This window comes from Andrena cerasifolii, chromosome 11, assembly GCF_050908995.1.
Source record: "Andrena cerasifolii isolate SP2316 chromosome 11, iyAndCera1_principal, whole genome shotgun sequence".
NCBI classification, from domain to species: Eukaryota; Metazoa; Arthropoda; class Insecta; order Hymenoptera; family Andrenidae; genus Andrena; species Andrena cerasifolii.
In genome coordinates this window covers 3003857-3016547 of record NC_135128.1, presented here as the reverse complement: position 1 = coordinate 3016547, position 12691 = coordinate 3003857, and the positions used below count along the sequence as shown (strand labels likewise).

Genomic DNA, 12691 nt, shown 5'->3' with positions numbered 1-12691 from the left:
GAGCGGTTAAAAATAAATTCTCGCATCATTTAATGGCCGCGGAAAGTGCGGTTTATCTAGTCTCGAAACTTAATAGGATTGCGTCACCGGAAAAGACCAGCCGGGGTAATTCCCCGCGAACTACAGCGCCGTTACGACACGCAGAGCACTGTGTCGCTTCGAGTGTTTATCGCGACGTATCGAGATATTTCTCCTGCTGCCAATGGAGCACGCGGTTGTGTAAAGCGCATCGTTCACCGCGTCATTACAATACCTCGTTTCGTACGTTCTTTTAAATTGAAAGGTAAGATCAGCTTCGTACGCGATACGAACATTCTGCACGGGAACATTTGAGTTGTAGATCCTTAATTTGTTCTTTAACGATAGAATATATTTACAAATTTTTGTGACGTAATAAATGTGTGTAATACCACAATGTTAATTATGCACATTCATATATCGAAAAATGGAAATTCATTTAAAAAATTAAAAATGAAGTTTTAGAGACTGCCAATTGGTTTTCACGTCAATTTAGCTTTTTGGATAAATGAGTCTTAAATGTGTTATTTTAACTCCAAATATTTTCTGCGTGTTTATAACAAGCTTATAAACATACACGTACACGCGTTTGGGAAAACATTAATCCTAACATTATTAAATAATTAATTTTCCACTGAGTACACATTCGAGGCAAAGTGACCGGGGTAAACCCAGCTGCAAAGAAAAGATGCGCGAGTGATGTGCGCAATAACCTAACCTGTCAGCTAACTGGGAAACCACGCGGCGTGATGTAACAGAATCTAACCTCAAAAAAATTAAAAATCTGCCACAGTTTTTGACAACCCACGGTTCAAAAAAAAAAAACAGAAACTGACGTGCTACACACGTCGTCCCAGCGCAAGGGGTTAATAATTACCTATATCCTTAATTAAAACTCGTATTTTATTTCAGCTCAGGTTAGCTCTGGATTAGGTCTGGATTGGGTCTGGGTTAGGTCATATATGGGTTAAAGTGGTCGTTATGACATTTTATTTTCAAGTTGAATTTTAATATACTTTAAGTTTATTTTAAGTATTGCTATTCGTCATTTATCAATAGTAATGTTGAAAATTTATTATAAATCTATTTCCACACATTTTTATCGAAAGGGAAAAATTTTATTCGACTTCAAACTTTTTTCCCGTCACTTTGCCCTGGTCTCCCCTACTTGCGAAATCGTTTTTATATGAATCGACTTATATAGTTGAAAAATTCTCCAACTTCTTTCCTCCGTACCTTAACGTTGTCTCCAAGTATTGGGACATTTACCTTAGTTTCTGTGCTATCTTTTCCGTCACTTCACAATTCCAGTGGCGAGGCGCATCAATGATTTAGGGGCGACAAACTAGAAACTTCTCAATTACAATTTTTTTGGTATTGCATAAATATATATTAAAATACCCCTAAAATTTTGTGAAGTTTAAATTTATTTTTCTTTGTTAAAAAAAATTCTCGAAAAACGCGAATTAAACCAAGTTGTCCCATTAAAAAACCCTGTGATACGTCACTCTTATTGCAATGTTTGAGATACTTTCTGTTTCACTTCTAAGTGTATTAAATCATGAAAAATCTTAATTGTTCCAAATTTGAGGTTTTTTCGCGGAATTTATATTACGTCGCTGTTACTACAAACCAGAAGTATTCCAACAATTGCAGCCCACTTAATAAAATGCACGCTCCGGCGCAACTGTTCTCAGAATTTCAAAGGAAACAATTACACCGCACTGCAAACCGCACAATCTAAAACAATAATATCTCCACGGCATTTACGTTGCAGAGAGAAAAAGGAAGAGAAATATGACAAGTCGACTAATTAAGGATGTCCACAGCCTGACTTCGGCCAACGGTTATCCCGTAATCTCGATTTATCAGCGAGCCTCAATTTTCCTTTCTCTCTAAGCGCGGCGCGAGTGGTTTAAATTAAAGCATCGGGGTAAACGCAGTTCCTCGCATTAAATTATGGAAGAGCTGTCTTCTTCTATCTAATTTCCCTGGCGCCGCCGAGTTAAGCTGACGCTTGAAATTAAGCCCGCCGTCCATAAATTCATTGGAAGGTAATTCCACTTACAGTTAACATAATTCTTGGATTTTCCTCCGAGGAAGTGAGACCCGAACAATCGACTTCGGTCAGCCTTTGCTGCAGGGGTGGGTCATTTTAGTTGGCGGTGACGAGGGGTCGGTTTACTTTGAGTCTCGCTGGAAGAGGTTCGTTCCCTGTGGCGCGGTCTTTTGTGATTGACTTATCAAATTTGATATTAAAATCAGCCAAGCCAGACTCCCACTGTCGTTACGTCTTAATTATGCCTTCTTCTAGCAATGGGATCGAGCGTGCCGCGAGCAAAGTTGAAAATTGACTTTCAAGTCTTTTCGATTTTTTTTTTTTTTTTTGATAAATAAGAAAAGCACACAATTTTCAAATATTATTCATCGAGTTAGTCAACAATATAATGGCCTCAATTGAAGAGTCCTTGTACAAAATACTGTAAGTGCCAAAAATCAAATTCTATACAGTATTGTCATTGGCAGGTAGAATATTTTCCGATAATTTTTTTTTTAATTTTGGCAATTACAGTGTTTTCTACAAGGGCTCTTCAATTGTTTATAACAATCTTTCGTCTTTCAATCAACTTATTTATGGCATGTTCATAAAAGTGGCATAAATTGAAGATTGTTGTTTGATAATAGTTTAATATTTTTCCTTGTAAATGATTTTATAAACATCGAAAGGGTTATATCAGGGGAGTGCAGAGGGTAAGTCAGTGCTTTCACGTTGATATATTGTGGGAAGCATCGATACTATTGACCGAGTGTCCTTGAATCTTGGTCAGGTTGAATTAAAAAAGATATTCTCGACGATCACTCGGAAAAGAGCTGACTGATTTCAAGGGGCATTTCTCAAAACCTCACGCTGCTGAAACTTTCAACATGTTCCTACGAATTTTAACCACAACGTGGAAAATTCGAACCAGATTAATGAGACCACCAACATCGTGCATCCCCATTCTAACCCCAATCTCTTCAGCAAATGCTCGTGCATTTAAAAAGCATTGAAACTCGCGCCAAAGAGATATATAACTCTACCAATGGGATTCGCACATGTGTCTACGCCTTAGCGCCTTTTGCTCCCGAAAGTGGTGCATTGCCTTTTGTCTGCGCGAGTGCGCGGCGTATCTGACTAGCCGAGTGAAAAGCTTATTAGCAATAGGACCTAGATCAAGGCGTTCATTTTGTTCAAATATACTTCATTTCGCGATTAAGACCGCGTGCAATCTTCAGTGCCGAAAACTTTGCAACAAGAAGCCACCCCAAAAGTGTCCCCCGCAAAGAGTGTACCCACCGCGCCATCGAAAGCGCGAGGCGGCGCTGGAATCTTCCAGGGCAGCGAGACTTCGCCTTCAGATCTATTGCGGAACGTGGCCCGCGAGAAGAATGCTCTCTGCCTCGAATTTAAATATCAATTGGTCGGAGTAAACGCCGAATGAACGGGACGGGATTAAACGAGCCGAGGAGTCAGGTGAAAGGTTGAAATACAAATGGATGCGTCTGAGGAGCGGGGTCCCGAGACCGGGTTTGAAAAGAGCGATTGCTCGTGTTCCGTGGAAAGAATGCGAAACGGTTTATTCACCGGTTGCGCGTGTTTCCTTTGGAGCCAGGGGGAGCGCGGCGTTCTCCGGAGAATGCGTTATTTCTCATTGCAACGCGGATCGATAATGTTCGTCTCGTTTATGCAAGCCTTCTGTGAGGGACACCCGCGGCCCGTTGAGCATCGCGATGCGACGCGTTGCGACTGATTGTCCTACGTTCGACTGAAAGGCCTTTGTCACCGCAACCTCCTCGCTGAATGCGGTTGCTTCCGGTGACGCCGGATCCCGGGACGCGGCAACCCGAAAACGACAGAGTGCAATTTTTCGGTACATTAGCGTTTCTCTACTCTGCGACGAATTAGGTGATCGCTGGGTAATGTGCGGTGTTGGCGACATTTAATCAATGCTGTTGGTGCTCTGTTGTCTCGCAGAGGAACTGACAAAGGAGCACCGCGAACCACCACTCACCGATCGGAACGCAACTTTGCGGGTTCATAGAGTGACTCAAGACAAGAACTACGGTATGTTTCATTCGCGCCCAATCGCCCTTTAACCCGGCGGGAGGCGCACCCCATATTGTAAAACAGGCTGTCGCTACTGGGTCAAAAGTACCCAAAATTGAAACGTAAAAAAACACGGTTTCAGAATATTTTTTTTTAAGTTTGCAATTTTTATGTTAAAGTACAGTGTTTTAAGAATCAAACAAAATTTATGAAATATCTTAAAATCTTTATTAAAGTTCTTTACAAAATTGTAACAAAAACTCAGTCTTCATATTTTCGCAACTAGCGCCTCTGTGGTAAGTTTTACCCAGTAGCGCCTCCTGCCGAGTTAAGGGGGAAGCCCTATTTAGGACGCTAGGAATAAGGTGATTCTTGGGAATTTTTTTCTAAGAAACTGTGAAGCGGATCTTTTCCAAACTTTCAGGGTATTTTAGTTCACATTCAAACAGTAAAAATTATTTTTTTCGTTACAAAGTGTTCGGTAGAAATGGAGATATAGGAACACGTTCGTTAGGACTCGCACGCCAGAGTTGTAAATTTGCGATTGTAATGGTGGCCCAAATTCTTCTCTGAAATAAACAAACCAAGGTTTTTCTTATTTCTAGTATAATTACATTTTCGATGGACCTATTACTTTGATAAATAAATTGAATTGAACAAGTCTTTTTTCATAAATAGTACGAAATATCTTGGAGCAGAATCGTAACTTTTTCTTTCAAGTCCCACCAATTTGCCAACTTTTAACTTTTTCCCCGTTTATTACGTTCATCGACATTGTAATTGTACTAGAAATAAGAAAATCCTTGTTTTTTTTATTTCAGGGAAGAATTCGGGCCACCATTACAATCGCAAATTTGCAACTCCGGCGCGCGAGTCCTAACGAATGTGTACATATATCTCCATTTCTACCGAACACTTTGTAACGCAAAAATTAATTTTTATTGTTGGAATGTGAACTAAAATACCCTGAAAGTTTGGAAAAGATCCGCTTAACAGTTTCTCAGAAAAAAATTCCCAAGAATCACCTTATTCCTAGCGTCCTAAACAGGGCTCCCCCTTAAGGGCGGAGGCCTACCAAGAAATTTTCGAAAAATAGATTTTTCGATTTTTATATTTTCTTGAAGTACATCTTGAAAATATTCCCTGAAAGTGTGAAGTTAAACCGACCAAAATTGACAAAGTTATAAGCGTGTAAGTAGGTGTTCCTCGGTGTAGCGCTCAGACCCAAAACTTTAAACGCGTTTTCCTCAAAATCATGTTTTCAAGGTCGGTGACACACATAACTCAAAAATTAATAAACCGATTTACTCCAGGCTTTACAAGCTTATTTTAGCTAGATTTCTTTTACCCTCGAAAATCGAACGAGTTTTTGCCAAATATTGATGCTTCAACTTTGCACAGCCGCCATTTTGTCTCAAATTAATTTTTCCAAAATTGGGCCCGATAGCGCCTAGATAATTTCATATATTATCTAAAAAAATCGAATTTTCAATTTTGAAAGCGCCTGAAATAAAAGAACGTCTCTCAGGCATCGCCTATAACTAACGAACCTTTCAATACTTTTTACCACAAGAAATACTGAAATATCAGTAAAATGTACTCTTTCCAATAGACTAATGTTTAATAATAAAACATTATCGATTTTTCTAGAAAAAAAATCGCAAAGAAGCATGTCGTTTTGACCGTTCTAGCTAGGCCGCCTCTCTTAAGGTTGTGAAAACTAACCTCAAAATCAAATCGGCTCTCCCACATTTTCGCGCATAACTCCTAAAGTACAAGAGACAGAAAAAAATGTTTCGAACAAAAGTTTAGTGGCGCAATAAGCGCTGCAAACTTCTGTTAACGAAAAATTTTGAAAAAAGTTTTTTTCCGTCGGGCATTTCTTTTAAAACTCTTTTCAAAATTTTGTTGACAGAAGTTTGCAGCGCTTATTACACCATTAAACTTTTATTCGAAACATTTTTTTCTGTCTCTTATACTTTGGAAGTTATACGCGAAAAAGTGGGGGTGTCTATTTGACTTTGAGATTAGTTTTCACACCCGTAAGGAGCGATTGGGGAGGAACGAAACATAGGTACGGGCTGTTCTTGCCCTGAGTCAGTCGCTGAACCCACAAAATTGCCTTCCAATCGATGAGTGCGGGTTCGCGGTGTTCCCCTTGTAAGATTAGGTAGAGATCATTGGGGGTTTCTTGGCGTTTCATAGCATTATTACTGGTGGTGAAGAAATCGCTTAATATTGATCGCGAACATGCGAAGGTACGATTGATTCTTCATGTTCTTAGAATGTTCTTAGGCTGTTGCTGATATTTTGCACAATTCTCGGTGTCAGCGGCATAGGATTTGAGGATTTCCGAAGCGGAATGTGTGGTTACCATTCAGCTTAAAATTCTGTTCCATCTTGGAAGTACGAAGTGTTTGTAAAACCTTGACACTTGATTGAAAAGGTTTACAAAACGTTTAATCTTCCCAGTAGGCTGGCAATCGTTTTGTTATCGCAAACTTATTCCACTGCCACCGTCCTCGGCGTATAATTGCGGTCTGAAACGCAAAATCTGGATAGAATGGACACTCCTGCGACTTGGTGCCTGCTGTTGGAGCAGGCCGACCGATGTTAAGGATTAAAGGTCCGCTAGAAAGCAATCAATCGTGACGCGATGGCGAGGAACCACAAAAGGAAGAACGACATCACGGCGCGTCCAAGTTCCGCCACGGAAAGAAATCCGGGGCCGTGATTACTAGCAGACACGATCGAGGAATTGGAATCACGCTTGAACACGGTAGGGCCGTTCTTTCTAATCCGCGACGAGACAAGAACCGGTCGATAAGCGCGCTATATATCAGACCCCGAGTGCACCGACGGGATGAGAAAGCCGAAAAGGCCGAAGGGAAGAGGGAAATCTGCAGGCGTTTGCCCTATTTAACCCTTTGTACGAAACTTTTGCATGCTTTGCACCCGTGCGCGTAGAATTTGAAGAGGCCCGTGTGTCTGCGCACGCAAAATTTTTGAAAATCCATTGAATAATCTTCGGGGATGTTCCGAAACGTTCGTTTGCCCAGCATTAACTTTCGAGAATGATCTAGATAGGCAGATTCCATTTTACGGTTTATCGCGATGGTTTGGAAGTTAAGTGACATTTAGCTTCAGGTGATTAGACTCTGAAGACTTCAATTTCTTAGGCTTCAGATCCTTATTTCCTTTGGACTTTAGAATTTTTAATTCTTTGAACTTGTGACATTGCGGATGCTTGGACCTCTCACCCCTCAATTTCTTGGACTTTAAACCCTTTAATTTCTTGCGCTTCAGAATTCCCTGTTCTTTGGACTCTTGAACCCTCAGTTCCTTGGATTTTAAATCCCTTGCGCTTCGGAATCTTCTATTCTCGTAGCTTTGCCATCTACGTTTCTTGGATTTTTACCCCTTCAATTCCTTGGGCTTCAAATCCTCCAATTCCTTGGGCTTCAGAAATTTCTGTTCCTCGAACTGTAGACCCTTTAAATCCTTTGACTTTAAACACTTGAGTTCCTTGATCTTCGGAACCTTTGGCTACTTTCACCTCTTTCAATTTCTTCACCATATAGAGCCTCGAACTTTCAATTGATCAGAACATGGAGCAACACTTTAAGCCCTATCAATTCGACTAGTCTAAAAATTCGACTCGAAGCAACTCGAGCCCCGTCACTACTTCAAGATCAAAAATCCAGCGAACGCTTTCAGGCTCAAGCCTGCTGGCTGAGTGTTTGCGGTGCGTGATACTGTGTAATTTTATACTCGCGATTCAATCGATCCTGAGACCTGGTCATTACCACATCACACGCTCGCGTTTCGTTCGCTTTTCTCGCGGCGTCGGAAAATCATCAAAGCGGAAAGAAGGGTGTTTCTCGCGGGGCGAGATACGCTTCTTCTTCGATCGGCTGCCCAGCTTCGTCGGGAATTAAGGGAAGGAAACGATGGGAGGAACAATAAAAAAAAAAAGAAAATAGAAGCAAAGAAAGAGAAGAGAAATATCGTTCTCGAGCGTTATTCCAATTCCTCGAGTGCGTCTGCCCGGTAATCACTGCGCCGGATTTCTTTTGTGGATTTCTTTCTGTCGAGGAACCTCCGAGAGGAAGATACCGCTCCTCCTTTTGTACCACCCCTTTTACTATCGCGTTACAATCAATCGCTTTGTCTCGTCGAGTTGTAGTCCCTTTAAGCCGATACTCGAGTAACAATATACTTGTACAGAATGATCCGTGAAATCGATGCACGACAGTTCCCCGGCTTCGACAGGACCCGGATAAAACGGAACTGCTCGCCGAGAAGTTCGGCAGCTTCGCGGGAACGTAATCGCAGCAACGAGTGCGTTAAATTGCAAGCTTTCGCGGGAAGAATATTCGACAACGTACGCTGAGGAACATTAACACGCCACGTAGATAGGGTTTCGCGACAGTCGTGCGTGTAAATTTAAAAGATTCGATGGGCACGATGGGGGTTGAAATTTGGATATACGTTCACTCTGATTCAGCAATCACTTCAGAATTAAGGATGAACTTCAGCGACAATTTTAGTCAAAAGTTAATCCATTTCCAAGATATTAATAAGGCTCATGAAAACCAGTCAGAAATGGCAATGGTGTATTTTTATCGCGAATTCAGCTGAATTCGCTCTTATTTTTTTTTATCTTATTTTGCTAATTTATTGAATATTTGATGATTTATTATTAACTTGTTTGATAGAATGTACCTGGAATGCAACTGCGCCAGGAATATGGAACAAAACGCAGTAATGTGTTTCAAATATTCCCGCCTCTAGAGGTGAGTGCGGCGTTGCCGCACTTTCACAGTTACTCAGCTGACAATCGAAGAAAAAACAGTTTTCCGTGTCATTTTCTATCATTTAAACAAAAACCATCGAACCAATTGTCCGGAATTTTTGTGACAATTTGGTTCAGTGTTTGATCTTTCTGTATAAAAGATTTCAAAAACTTTGGCCTATTATTTCACTCTTAATTTTGAAGTTATATTGTCAATATTGCGTTTTCCCATAAGAATACATGTTAAATTGAAAGTTAAATAATTTGAAAACTACCGAATTAATTTTTCCAAAATTTTGCAGACGGTTTTACTATTGCATAAAGATCGACCCCTCCAATTTCAAAGATTTTCGCTTACTTTGAATGTTACTGAAGTTCATCCTTAAGGATACCCTCTGGTCAAAACGCTTAAAAAATACGTGATTTTCATGAATTTTACAAAAAGAAACTGAACAACACACAGTAAAAAAGCTTCTTGGTCATTATTGCCGCATATTTACAGAGCAAACGAAAAAATGATTGTTTGAATTTTATCAATTTTTGCATTAGATGGAAATTAAAAAAATAATGGAACTTTGGGGATATGTAGGGCATTTTCTCCCGATTATCACGCAATTTTTGTTTGGTGCCCAAATTCAGTCTAAAGGGGTATAATTGACCCCTGAAAATCCAGTTATTTTCCGAATTTATGCTATAACTGGCGAACTGTAAAATATTTTTTTTACCAAATGATAGATCTAATTAAAAGAAGTAATTTTTGTCTTGAAACTCTTTTTCTATCTCTTACAGTTCAGGAGTTCTAACACAAAATCGGAAAATAGCCGAATTTTCAGGGGTTAATTTCACCCCGTTCTAGTGAATTTGGGCGGCAAACAAAAATTGCGTTGTAATCAGGAGGAAATCCCCTACATTTTCACAAAGTTCCAGTTTTTTTTTAATTTTCGGGTTCGGGATCTTCCCTTGTCAGTCACGGAGTCCAGTTCAACACAGTTGAATATCCAATATTCTTAATTTAGTTGAATAAATATCTTTATAAATGTTATTCATAAAATCGGAAGTTCAATTATCCTTGTGTCCATTACACTATGATTGTTAGCTACCCATTGGCCTCGTGGCTAACTGTCCTAAGACATTTTTTACATTACAATTCTTGGCCACCTATAATTTTTGCAATAATGTATAATATTAATGAATAAATAATCCTTTTTTATAAAGTTTAAACCTTTATTTGTCTATATAACGAATGTGAGAATTATATATATATCGTAAATATATATATTAGGGTGGTCTTTATTTTTAAACTTTAAAATTTGCATTGTCTGATCCTCTTAAAATCTTCTATTTGACAGAAAAAAAAAATATCTTCGTTTTTTTTATTTGTATATTTTGATATATAAAGGTCGCTCAAGGACTTTATATATCGCATGTGCCACAAATTTGGCAACTGCCACTTTCCATAATTGTCACTTGTCAATTTTAATGAAACGGTGCTCATATTTATATTTCAGAATCCGAAACCATGCTTTTATCTATTTTAGCGTTTGCGTCTGCATCTGATTCGACAGCTGCTGATAAGAGAAATTTAAATGTGCATATAAAGCCTTATGCCACAACACAATACAGTACACACTCGTTATAAACCCGTTTCGTCTATGCGATGTGTGTCCGAATTTCAATGTTACACCCTCACTTAAAAGTTAACGAAATTATTTTATCCTTATTGCAAACATTTCTATCAATTTATAATAGTAATATTTCAATGCCATGGAGCGACCTTTAGTCCTTAATATATTTTAACAAAATTTTAGACGAAATTCTTTTAAACTATTTGGAGACTTCTGAGACGGTCAGAAGAAAATTTTAAAAACTCTGATTTTTTACCATACATATAAGAACCACCTTATGAATATATATATATATCGTAAATACATTAAATTATCTAAGAACTGCCTGATGTAACCGTATGGCTATTCAATTCAATCACTGTAGTTTTCAAGCATCGATTTCACGTTGTCTATTTTTTACACGTAGTATAACAATGAGTAGCCAAATAGTGATTGCATTCGACGCATGAAAGTACAAGGTACCTGAATATGATCATTATAAAAGGCACGATATACATTATTTCTTAATATTCATGTTTAAAAAAAAAAAGGCCAATCACTGCCAGGTGGCCAATAACTACACTGTTTACCCCTAGGCGGGTCGTCCAACGCCGGTTCTGAAACGCCCTGTACCCCGCCCGCGGATACCGTAACGTCCAACGCACAATGTTTCTTTCATCCGTGACGTGGCCGGGGTTCTCCGAAAACGTCGAGGCACGCGCGCCGATTCCGCGCGGCGCAAAAATAAAAACTGTCAAACCCGACGAGCGCCGGCGGAATATGAGACGGCGTAAAGGGAAAATGGGAGGGAAGGCGAGTTGCAGCGAGGAATCTCCGCCGTCCAAGACAATGGCCGCCGGCACAATGCTCGGATCGTAGAAGCTGCCGGTGATTACATAATCGTAGCCTAGTAAACACGTAGAATGAGAACGAATCGTTACGTGCATGCCTGCTGGCTGGTCCCTACGCTGCCGGGTGGAAGCGTCTGCGGACGAAAAATCCGACATGGTGCTCGTGGACGTTCTAATGCCGCGCCGTGGTCGGCGAGCTGAGAGGTTTTCATCGTAGGCTATCCACGCTCGTGGGAATCAGGGCTTTTTATCGGGCATAGTCTGCTCTCTCTTTCCCCTTTCCTCCTTTGCTCCCCCTACCATTCCTCCCTCCGTCCTTCCACCACCGCCACCCCCCCTCCCTCTTCCCCTTTTTCTCACCTCTTTCTACCTTACCCCCTTCGCCCCCACCCCCTGCCTCCCTTTTCATCTCTCCTCTCCTCCTTTTTCTCCCCGGCCTGGCTTTATACACGATACAGACTTTCTGCGGTATTACCGCGGGTATACAGGGTGTCCTATCCAACGACCCTTATCTAATTCTACCATTTTCGAAAAAGGGGTTTTCATTTTTCGCGAATAATCCTCGGTGGCCCGCTGCCTCCCCGCTCCGCTTTTGTGTACACGTTCAGCCGGCTGCGCCCCATAGGCTTGTGTACTTTGCGGGATTCAGGTTTTTCGGGGGTGTTCTTCGAGTGTGCTTTGTGTGCTGTCGGGCGGGTGCGTCGCGGAATTGGGTGTCAGGTGTGGGAACCTGGGGACTTCGTATGTTGGTTAGGTTTAGTGGGTTAGTTGTTTCGGTTTTCCGGTTTGTAGGGAGATGCTTGGTAGCTTGGGTCTTTAGCAGGTCCGTCAGTTTTCGACTCCAACTCAACTCGAGGGTTCGAATAGTTGTGGTGGATTCGGACGACCGAATTTTTCACGTGGGTCTGAGTAGTTCGGTTACTTCGAACTACTCCAACTACGGGGATAATTGAAATTCGTCCAGTCACTCGAAGTCGGAGGAATATTCAACACAATTTCAGTTTAGAGATTGATTTCTGGGTTTGACGATTTGTTTGTATGATTGCGGTCTGGATACAAAGCTTCCTTTGTAATCTTTTTACACGGATTTCTCGGGAACGTGTCTACCGTGTAAAAACAGAATTAAGGGTACTGGGCAGTCGTTTTTGTAAATGAGAATGAAGTATTTCTTTTTCAATTAATTCCAAAGAAATTGAAACTGAGGCTTGTTCTTTGACCAGTGGCGGATTTAAGAAGAACAGCCCAGGTGGCAAACGTTCTGAGAGGCCCATTTGTTCGGGAAAATGAAGAGGTAGTTTACTAAAAACGGGCCAAGTGTAGTAGTACGAAAAATGTA

General features: G+C 40.6%; 1 long non-coding RNA gene across 2 annotated transcripts in view; it reads left to right on the top strand.

The window, feature by feature from the left end:
* Positions 1–12691, top strand: part of LOC143374592 (uncharacterized) — a 127040-nt gene that overhangs the window by 75487 nt on the left and 38862 nt on the right. The window lies entirely within an intron of this gene.